This window comes from Salvelinus fontinalis, chromosome 33 (assembly GCF_029448725.1).
Source record: "Salvelinus fontinalis isolate EN_2023a chromosome 33, ASM2944872v1, whole genome shotgun sequence".
Lineage (NCBI taxonomy): Eukaryota > Metazoa > Chordata > Actinopteri > Salmoniformes > Salmonidae > Salvelinus > Salvelinus fontinalis.
In genome coordinates, this window is record NC_074697.1 from 46,127,148 (window position 1) to 46,139,246 (window position 12,099).

The window sequence follows — 12,099 nt, forward strand, 5'->3', positions numbered from 1 at the left end:
ATGTATCACAAAACTTTTGTTCATGACTAAATAAGTCAATGATTAATAATGTACAGTGCATTCGGAAAAAGTATTCAGACCCCTTTACTTTTTCCAGATTTTGTTACGTTACAGCCATATTCTAAAATGAAATAAATTGTTTTTTTCCCCTCATCAATCTACACATAATACCCCATAATGACAAAGCAAAAACAGGTAAACATTTTTTTTAAATAACTGAAATTTCACATTTACATAAGTATTCAGTATTCTTCTTGGGTATGACGCTACAAGCATGGCACACCTGTATTTGGGGAGTTTCTCTCAAGCTCTGTCTGGTTAGATGGGGAGCATCGCTGCACAGCTATTTTCAGGTCTCTCCAGAGATGTTCAATCCGGTTCAAGTCCGGGCTCTGGCTGGGCCACTCAAGGATATTCAGAGACTTGTCCCGAAGCCACTCCTCCATTGCCTTGGCTGTGTGCTTCGGGTTGTTGTCCTGTTGGAAGGTGAACCTTTGCCCCAGTCTGAGGTCCTGAGCGCTCTGGAGCAGGTTTCCATCAAGGATCTCTCTGTACTTTGCTCCGTTCATCTTTCCCTCGATCCTGACTAGTCGACCAGTCCCTGCCGCTAAAAAACATCCCCACAGCATGATGCTGCCACCACCGTGGCTCACTGTAAGGATGGTACCAGGTTTCCTCCAGATGTGACGCTTGGCATTCAGGCCAAAGAGTTCAATCTCAGTTTCATCAGACCAGAGAATCGTGTTTCTCTCCTTTAGGTTTCTATCGGAAAACTCCAAGCAGGCTGTCGTGTGCCTTTTACTGAGGAGTGGCTTCTGTCTGTCCACTCTACCATAAAGGCCTGATTGGTGGAGTGCTGCAGAGATGGTTGTCCTTCTGGAAGGTTCTCCAATCTCCACAGAGGTACTCTGGAGTTCTGTCAGTGACCATCAGATTCTTTGTCATCTCCCTGACCAAGGCCTTTTTAAATGTATTTGTATTTTTTATTTAACCTTTATTTAACTAGGCAAGTCAGTTAAGAACAAATTCTTATTTACAATGACGGCCTACCCTTCTCCCCTGATTGCTCAGTTTAGCCGGGCGTCCAGCTCTAGGAAGAATCTTGTTGGTTCCAAACTTCTTCCATTTAAGAATGATGGAGGCCACTGTGTTCTTGGGGACCTTCAATGCTGCACACATTTTTTTGTACCCTTCCTCAAATCGGTGCCTCGACACAATCCTGTCTCGGAGCTCTACGGACAAATACTTCGACCTCGTGGCTTGGTTTTTGCTCTGACATGCACTTTCAACTGTGGGACCTTATATAGACAGCTGTGTGCCTTTCCAAATCATGTCCAAACAATTTAATTTAACACCGGTGGACTCCAATCAAGTTGTAGAAACATCTCAAGGATGATCAATAGAAACAAGTCTTATGGGAAAGGTTCTGAATACTTACGTGAAAAAGGTATTTCTGTTTTTTATTTTTAATAAATTTGGAAAATGTTCTAAAAACCTGTTTTCCCTTTGTTTATATGGGGTATTGTGTGTGGATTGATGAGTTTTTTTTTATCAATACATTTTAGAATAAGGCTATAACTTAACAAAATGTGGAAAAACCACTGTATGCCATTTAGCAGACACGTTTATCCAAATCAACTTACATTATAGGTGGTCCCAGGAATTAAACCCACTGTCTTGGCATTGCAAGCACCATGCTTTACCAACTGGGCTACAGAGGATCAGAAGGACGGAATGATGGTTTGCTCTAGTTTTGGAACAGTAGCCTGGTCTGTTGTACAGACAGGAAGCCCATCACTCTGGTTATCTGTGATTCACCAGAGGTTTGACAGTGATGAATCTTTATCTGAAGCAGATCACTAATGAACAGCAGTCCTGGCCCTCACTGAGGTTGTAATTAAAAGTGGTCATTGATTAACCAGATGGAAATAGAATGGATGAACAGAACAGGGAATGATGAACTGAGATGAACCAGACTGATACGTACAGTTGAAGTCGGAAGTTTCCATACATCTTAGCCAAATACATTTATACTCAGTTTTTCACAATTCCTGATATTTAATCCCAGTAAAAATTCCCTGTCTTAGGTCAGTTAGGATCACCAGTTTATTTTAAGAATGTGAAATGTCAGAAAGAATGATTTATTTCAGCTTTTATTTCTTTCATCACATTCCCAGTGGGTCTGTCATGGCCTATGCTGGAAGAAGACCAAAGTGCAGCTTGGTGAGCGTACATTTTCCTTTTTTTAAATGACGCCAACAAAAACAACAAACGATGAAAACAACCGTGAAGCTTACAGGGCCAAGTGCCACTAACAAAAGTCAACTACCCACAGCTAAAGGAGGGAAAAGGGATACCTAAGTATGGTTCCCAATCAGAGACAACGATAGACAGCTGTCCCTGATTGAGAACCATACCTGGCCAAAACATAGAACCACAAAATCATAGAAAACAAAACATAGAATGCCCACCTCAAATCACACCCTGACCAAACCAAATAGAGACATAAAAAGGCTCTCTCCCCAAAGGTGCGGACTCCGGCCGCAAAACCTGAACCTATAGGGGAGGGTCTGGGTGGGCATCTATCCGCGGTGGCGGCTCAGGTGCGGGACGCAGACCCCGCTCCACCTCTGGCCCACCCCACTTTGGTGGCACCTCTGGTGCGGGGACCCTTGTAGCTGGCCCCGGACTGGGTTCCCTCGTTGCGGGCCCCGGACTGGGCACCCTCGCTGACATCATTTTCTGGATTTTTCCAAGCTGTTTAAAGGCACAGTCAACTTAGTGTATGTAAACTTCTGACCCACTGGAATTGTGATACAGTCAATTATAAGTTAAATAATCTGTCTGTAAACAATTGTTGGAAAAAATGACTTGTGTCATGCACAAAGTAGATGTCCTAACCAACTTGCCAAAACTATAGTTTGTTAACAAGAAATTTGTGGAGTGGTTGAAAAACGAGTTTTAATGACTTCAACCTAAGTGTATGTAAACTTCCGACTTCAACTGTAGCAGTATACATACACTTTGACATTAGTATCTTCTTGTTCTTTCATTGTCTTTCGGTCTTTCTTCATGAGAACTCACAGTATTTTTCACATTCTAATTATAGTGGCCAAGCTAATCTGTCTGTAACCCTGACCCTCACCTGACCCCCTCAGTCTACATCTTTCCCTTTCCTCCTGATAAATTATACTGATAAATTATATCAGCTTGGGGGTGTGTTGAGAGATACAAAGACTAAGGGCTTGATTCAATCCGTAGCACTGAAATTTAAAGACAATGTTTCCGCGTTCGCGGAGACTGCATTCATTGTGAACACCGCATATGTCGGGTCAATGGGAAATGACCTTTAAATTTCAAGCATGCTATAGCGCTGAACTTAAGCAATATGGATTGAATCGCGCCCTATTGCGTCATTGTGTGACATCGCAAAGTCTTTGAGAAGGGTCAATGTTAGATTCTATGGAGAATTCTCATCTGAAATCACTCCATTGACTTAATGACTAACAGGGAATTTATGTTGAAAGAACATTAACCAAAGTGTGATTTTCAAACAGCAGTTTTCTAAGTGTTGTTACATGGGGAGCCCCTTGTCTTTTATTGATCTAAAGGCCGTGATCCTCCGAGTATGAATCACTTTTCATCTGATTTCAAAACGATCCTCATTTTCAGAGTGATTGTTATACTTTATCACGGTGCCTATTTCCAGATTTATTTTCAAAACGACTGGCCATTTTTTTTACAGGAATGAGAATCACACTAGTTTTCTACTTTTACACATACAGTGGCAAGAAAAAGTATGTGAACCCTTTGGAATTTCCTGGATTTCTGTTTTGACATAAAACGGTATCTGATCTTCATCTAAGTCACAACAATAAACAAAGATGGTGTGCCTAAACTAATAACACACAAATTATTAGGTTTTTCTTGTCTATATTGAATACGTCATTAAACATTCACAGTGTAGGTTGGAAAAAGTATGTGAACCCCTAGGCTAATGACTTCTCCAAAAGCTAATTGGAGTCAGGAGTCAACTAACCTGGAGTCCAATCAATGAGACGAGATTGGTGATTTTGGTTAGAGCTGCCCTGCCTCGTAAAAAACACTCACAACATTTGAGTTTGCTATTCACAAGAAGCATTGCCTGATGTGAACCATGCCTCGAACAAAAGAGATCTCAGAAGACCTCAGATTAACAATTGTTGCCTTTCAAAAAGCTGGAAATGGTTACAAAAAGTATCTCTAAAAGTCAGTCCAAGGTAAGACAAATTGTCTATAAATTGAGAAATTTCAGCACTGTTGCTACTCTCCCTAGGAGTGGCCGTCCTGCAAAGATGACTTCAAGAGCACAGCGCAGAATGCTCAATGAGGTTAAGAAGAATTCTAAAATGTCAGCAAAATACTTACAGAAATCTCTGGAAGATGCTAACATCTCTGTTGACGAGTCAACAATACATAAAACACTAAACAAGAATGGTGTTCATGGGAGGAAACCATGGAAGAAGCCACTGCTGTCCCCCCAAAAAATTGCTGCACGTCTGAAGTTCACAAAAGAGCACCTGGATGTTCCACAGCGCTACTGGCAAAATATTCTGTGGACAGATGACTAAAGTTGTGTTGTTTGGAAGGAACACACAACACTATGTGTGGAGAAAAAAGGGCACAGCACACCAACATCAAAACCTCATCCCAACTGTAAACTATGGTGGAGGGAACATCATGGTTTGGGGCTGCTTTGCTGCCTCAGGGCCTGGACAGCTTGCTATCATCGATGGAAAAATGAATTCCCAAGTTTATCAAGACATTTTGCAGGAGAATCTGTCCGCCAATTGAAGCTCAACAGAAGTTAGGTGATGCAACAGGACAACAACCCAAAAGACACAAGTAAATTGACAACAGAATGGCTTGAACAGGGCTTGAACAGAAGAAAATATGCCTTCTGGAGTGGCCCAGTCAGTCCTGACCTCAACCCGATTGAGATGCTGTGGCATGACCTCAAGAGAGCGGTTCACACCAGACATCCCAAGAATATTGTCGAACTGAAACAGTTTTATAAAGAGGAATAGTCCAAAATTCCTCCTGACCGTTGTGCAGGTCTGATCCGCAACTACAGAAAACGTTTGGTTGATGTTATTGCTGCCAAAGGAGGGTTAACCTGTTATTAAATCCAAGGGTTCACAAACTTTTCCCAACCTGCACTGTGAATGTTTACACGGTGTGTTCAATAAATACATGACAAATCATAATTGTTGGTGTGTTATTAGTTTAAGCAGACTGTGTTTGTCTATTGTTGTGATTTAGATGAGGATCAGATAGAATTACATGACCAATTTATGCAGAAATCCAGGTCATTCTAAAAGGTTCACATACCTTTTCTTCCCACTGTAGATATCATACCTCATTGCTGAATGGACACTTTCGATCGAGAACACATAAAGACAAATCAAAGACTGATAACCTGACTTGAGGACAATACAGTCTTGCTCTCTGTGCAGCATACAACTTGTTACCTAGTTTACCAAAGGTGATGTGTTTAACAGAGATGGTGTTCCATTTCAGGACATTGCAGTTCCGGCAATGACTCCCCATGGAGTAATTATAATGACCATCAGCGATAATAAGTCAACCTCCAGTGAAAGGTAGGAATCTGTTTTCTGTGTGGTACAGCAGTAGGAGAGAGCATTGTGATACAGACATCACTCCTTTCGGTGCGTAGAGGCTAGACACATAGCTTTTTGCTTAAAGGGCAAGTGACTGTGCAGATGGATTGTGCCTTCATCTGACTACAGCTATCCCACTTTTCCAGAAGTGCATGTCTGTCCTGTTGGGGCTGTTCTTTACTGCAGGACAGAATCAAACGCCTTATTATAAAAGGTCATGACTTTTATGCCTTCTTTTAACCTTTAGATTTGTAATGGCAAACTCAGTGAGGGAGACAAAGTCACTGTTACAGCCCAAAGGGTCAATGGCCAATGACCCAAGAAGCTCTCTGGAATAGCTGGGGGAAATCATATCAGAATTGAGTCTCTTTGGCTGCCATTATGAAAGGAATTCCCCTGACAGGCTGCCAGAATGGCGTTTTGGGATGAACGCCGAAAATAAGATGCGAGATTAACACAGGCTTAGAAGATACATTTTGTTCTATGTGAGGTAATATCAGTCAGTTAACATGACCTTTATGAATTATGAAGCCTTTATGTGCTTTAGGTGTTTGTTTTGAGTACATAAATTCCTCAAAATTCACAAAAAAGTGATGTTAGCTGATGAACAAAATGTATAAGATCTCCTAAGCCTGTGTTTACCACAGACCTTATTTTCTGCCTTTATCCAATAACCCTAAAAAAAAAAACATTCATTTCCCTATAGGCTTTGACCAATGAGTTCAATGTAATGTCATTGAAATGATGTAGAAACAACGTTGATTCAACCTGTTTTTGCCCAGTGGGTCTCTATACTTTCCAGATTATAATAATAATAATAATAATAACATAAGTACACTGCTCAAAAAAATAAAGGGAACACTTAAACAACACAATGTAACTCCAAGTCAATCACACTTCTGTGAAATCAAACTGTCCACTTAGGAAGCAACACTGATTGAAAATAAATTTCACATGCTGTTGTGCAAATGGAATAGACAAAAGGTGGAAATTATAGGCAATTAGCAAGATACCCCCCAAAACAGGAGTGATTCTGCAGGTGGTGACCACAGACCACTTCTCAGTTCCTATGCTTCCTGGCTGATGTTTTGGTCACTTTTGAATGCTGGCGGTGCTCTCACTCTAGTGGTAGCATGAGACGGAGTCTACAACCCACACAAGTGGCTCAGGTAGTGCAGTTCATCCAGGATGGCACATCAATGCGAACTGTGGCAAAAAGGTTTGCTGTGTCTGTCAGCGTAGTGTCCAGAGCATGCAGGCGCTACCAGGAGACAGGCCAGTACATCAGGAGACGTGGAGGAGGCCGTAGGAGGGCAATAACCCAGCAGCAGGACCGCTACCTCCGCCTTTGTGCAAGGAGGTGCACTGCCAGAGCCCTGAAAAATGACCTCCAGCAGGCCACAAATGTGCATGTGTCAGCATATGGTCTCACAAGGGGTCTGAGGATCTCATCTCGGTACCTAATGGCAGTCAGGCTACCTCTGGCGAGCACATGGAGGGCTGTGCGGCCCCACAAAGAAATGCCACCCCACACCATGACTAACCCATCGCCAAACCGGTCATGCTGGAGGATGTTGCAGGCAGCAGAACGTTCTCCACGGCGTCTCCAGACTCTGTCACGTCTGTCACGTGCTCATGTGCTCAGTGTGAACCTGCTTTCATCTGTGAAGAGCACAGGGCGCCAGTGGCGAATTTGCCAATCTTGGTGTTCTCTTGCAAATGCCAAACGTCCTGCACGGTGTTGGGCTGTAAGCACAACCCCCACCTGTGGACGTCGGGCCCTCATACCACCCTCATGGAGTCTGTTTCTGACCGTTTGAGCAGACACATGCACATTTGTGGCCTGCTGGAGGTCATTTTGCAGGTACACCAAAGGCCCGCACTTACAGAACTCTCAACTTTGAGTTTTTTTTCTCCCAGTGGTGACCAGGTGTCTGTAAAAACAATGATGTTGGGTGGCAAACAATAACTGAGTTATGAAATGCGAGATAATTAGACAGGGTACATTGGTTGTTTTAGATTTCCCCACTAAGATGAATATCAGGGGATAATTATATTATCTTACCATTGAGACAGAGACAGACCAACAAAGCACCTAAATCAACAATAAGGCTTATGCTGGACCAATACCTTTAAGTCCTTGAAGGACTGGTCTGCTGAAACGATCACAAGCATAAGAACAGTTTCAGAATGATTTTCACCATAAAATGACTAAAGTGAATATTGTTCCTGTGTTGTGGCATATTATCCTTTATACAAACAATGAGTTTATAAAAACACCAGTCTCAACTTATTGAAATGTTAAAAGTTCAATCAAAAAACGTTTCACACTATGAGGTCGAAATAACACTGTGAAATTGTGAAAATTATGATAATTCCATTTTAGTGTAAGAGCGTGTTCAGCATGACATCACAATCTGATCTGATTATTCTGACCAATGACGAGTCATCATTTATTTGCATATTTATTTGTTTATTTATTTGCATAGGCTCTAGACTCTAGTAAATCCTGTCCACTAATCAGTGCTGTGTATGTAAATATATTTACATATGTATCAACACGGCCACACAATCAGTCTGAGCATTTCAATCGTGAAATAAATTATAACAAATATACAGTACCAGTCAAAAGTTTGGACACACCTACTCATTCAAGGGTTTTTCATTATTTCCACTATTTTTCTACATTGTAGAATAATAGTGAAGACATAAAAACTATGAAATAACACATATGGAATCATGTAGTAACCAAAAAAGTGTTAAGCAAATAAAAATATATTTTAGATTCTTCAAAGTAGCCACCCTTTGGCTTGATGACAGCTTTGCACACTCTTGGCATTCTCTCAACCAGCTTCACCTGGAATGCTTTTCCAACAGCCTTGAAGGAGTTCCCACATATGCTGAGCACATGTTGGCTGCTTTTCTTTCACTCCACGGTCCAACTCATCCCAAACCATCTCAATTGGGTTGATGTCGGGTGATTGTGGAGGCCAGGTCATCTGATGCAGCACTCCACCACTCTCCTTTCTGGTCAAATAGCATTTACACAGCCTAGAGGTGTGTTGGGTCAATGTCCTGTTGAAAAACAAATGATAGTCCCACTAAGCTTTAACCAGATGGGATGGTGTATCGTTGCAGATGCTGTGGTAGCCATGCTGGTTATGTGGGACTTAAATTCTAAATAAATCACTGACAGCGTCCCCAGCAAAGCACCCCCACACCATCACACCTCCTCCTCCATGCCTCACAGTGGGAACCATACATGCAGAATTAATCCGTTCACCTACTCCACGTCTCACAGACATTTGGAACCAAAAATCTCAAATTTGGACTCATCAGACCAAAAAACATATTACCACCAGTCTAATGTCCATTGGTCATGTTTCTTGGCTCAAGCAAGTCTCTTCTTATTATTGGTATCCTTTCATAGGGATTTCTTTGCAGCAATTCGACCATGAAGGCCTGATTCACGGTCTCATCTGAACAGTTGATTTTGAGACGTGTTTGTTACTTGAACTCTGTCAAGCATTCATTTGGGCTGCAATCTGAGGTGCAGTTAACTCTAATTAACTTATCTTCTGCAGCAGAGGTAACTCTGGGTCTTCCTTTACTCTGGCGGTCCTCATGAGAGCCAGTTTCATCACAGTGCTTGATGGTTTTTGCGACTGCACTTGAAGAAACTTTAAAATGTCTTGAAATTTTCCAGATTGACTGACCTTCATGTCTTAAAATAATGATGGACTGTCATTTCTCTTTGCTTATTTGAGCTGTTCTTGCCATAATATGGACTTGGTCTTTTACCAAATAGGACTATCTTCTGTATACCACTTCTACCTTGTCACAACACAACTGATTGGCTTAAACACATTAAGAAGGAACGAAATTCCACAAATGAACATTTAACAAGGCACACCTGTTAATTGAAATGCATTCCAGGTGACTACCTCATGAAGCTGGTTGAGAGATTTTTTTGGTTACTACATGATTCCAGATGTGTTATTTAATAGTTTTGATGTTTTCACTATTATTCGACAATGTAGAAGATAGTAAAAAATAAAGAAAAATCCTTGAATGAGTAGGTGTGTCCAGATTTTTAATTGGTACTTATTTTCATGCAATAAACATACAGTGATGATTACAAATATATTTTTTAAATTGCATGGGGGTCTTTAAATGTCTAAACATTCTATAACTAAACTCAGCAAAAAAAGAAACGTCCTCCCACTGTCAACTGCATTTATTTTCAGCAAACTTAACACGTGTAAATATTTGTATGAACATAAGATTCAACAACTGAGACATAAACTGAACAAGTTCCACAGACATGTGACTAACAGAAATGGAATAATGTGTCCCTGAACAAAGGTGGGGGTCAAAATCAAAAGTAACAGTCAGTCTCTGGTGTGGCCACTAGCTGCATTAAGTACTGCAGTGCATCTCCTCCTCATGGACTGCACCAGATTTGCCAGTTCTTGCTGTGACATGTTACCCCACTCTCCCACCAAGGCACCTGCAAGTTCCGGGACATTTCTGGGGGGATTGGCCCTAGCCCTCACCCTCTGATCCAACAGGTTCCAGACGCGCTTCATCGGATTGAGATCCGAGCTCTTCGCTGGCCATGGCAGAACACTGACATTCCTGTCTTGCAGGAAATCACGCACAGAACGAGCATTATGGCTGGTGGCATTGTATGCTGGAGGGTCATGTCAGGATGAGCCTGCAGGAAGGATACCACACGAGGGAGGGGGATGTCTTCCCTGTAACGCACAGCGTTGAGATTGCCTGTCATGACAACAAGCTCAGACCGATGATGCTGTGACACACTACCCCAGACCATGAAGGACCCTCCACCTCCAAATCGATCCCGCTCCAGAGTACAGGCCTTGGTGTAACACTCATTCCTTTGACAATAAACGCGAATCCGACCATCACCTCTGGTGAGAACAAAAACCGTGACTCATTAATGAAGAGCACTTTTTGCCAGTCCTGTCCGGTTCAGGGACGGTGGGTTTGTGCCCACAGGCGACGTTGTTGCCGGTGATGTCTGGTGAGGACCTGCCTTACAACAGGCCTACAAGCCCTCAGTCCAGCCTCTCTCAGCCTATTGAGGACAGTCTGAGCACTGATGGAGAGATTGTGCGTTCCTGGTGTAACTCGGGCAGTTGTTGTTGCCATCCTGTACCTGTCCGGCAGGTGTGATGTTCGGATGTACTGATTCTGTGCAGGTGTTGTTACACATGGTCTGCCACTGCGAGGACGATCTGCTGTCCGTCCTGTCTCCCTGTAGCGCTGTCTTAGGTGTCTCGAGGGTACGGACATTGCAATTCATTGCCCTGGCCACATCTGCAGTCCTCATGCCTCCTTGCAGCATGCCTAAGGCACGTTCACGCAGATGAGCAGGGACCCTGGGCATCTTTCTTTTGGTGTTTTTCAGTCAGTAGAAAGGCCTCTTTTAGTGTCTTAAGTTTTCATTACTGTGACCTTAATTGCCTACCGTCTGTAAGCTGTTAGTGTCTTAACGACCGTTCCACAGGTGCATGTTTATTAATTGTTTATGGTTCATTGAACAAGCATGGGAACCAGTGTTTAAACCCTTTACAATGAAGATCTGTTAAGTTATTTAGATTTTTACAAATTATCTTTGAAAGACAGGGTCCTGAAAAAGGGACTTTTCTTTTTTTGCTGAGTTTATCAGCTGACAAATACTTCTTAGCAGATTTCAAGACAACGATACAGCATCATCTAGTGAGGATATGTGAAACTACACCCACAGCATCACATAGGGCCATTTTGGCCTCCACACATCTATGAAAAGGTGAGAACAACACATAGTTAGAGGACTCTATTTGGATAAAACCTGCTTTGGCATTGACATTGCCATTGAAGGCTTTCACCATTTTAAAGTAGTCAACTGGGTGGGACTTCCTCTGGGTTAAGGAATAGATCACATGATTCTATCTGGGTCATCAGGAGGGATCATCCAATCAATTATACTTGTGCACAAACACTAGGTGGCAGTAAAAAAATGTTTTATTGTTTATTATTACATCTGGTTGGCTTGGGTGTTCGATCCAGGGACTTGTTGGTTATTTGGTTCCTTCCGATCTGCTGTAGTTGTAAGCATAACATATAACAGAGGCTATTCTCTTCTACTACCAGTAGGGGAGGCACTAATACAACAGACCATTACCTTGTACTCTGTAAATTCACTGAACAACTTTAAAGAACAAGTTTGCGCCTAAATATCAGCAAAGTTATTGTAGTACTAGTCCAGTAATGTAATATCTCTACATAAATTGTAGTTAACTGCTCTTACACAGGCGCCTTTCCCAGTCATGATCATGTGTTATAGACTATATTTAGACAATCAATCACAGGCAGTTGAAGTACAGTAGAGGGGGTTATAGCTTTCCAGCTGATTGGAGGTCCTCAGATTCCG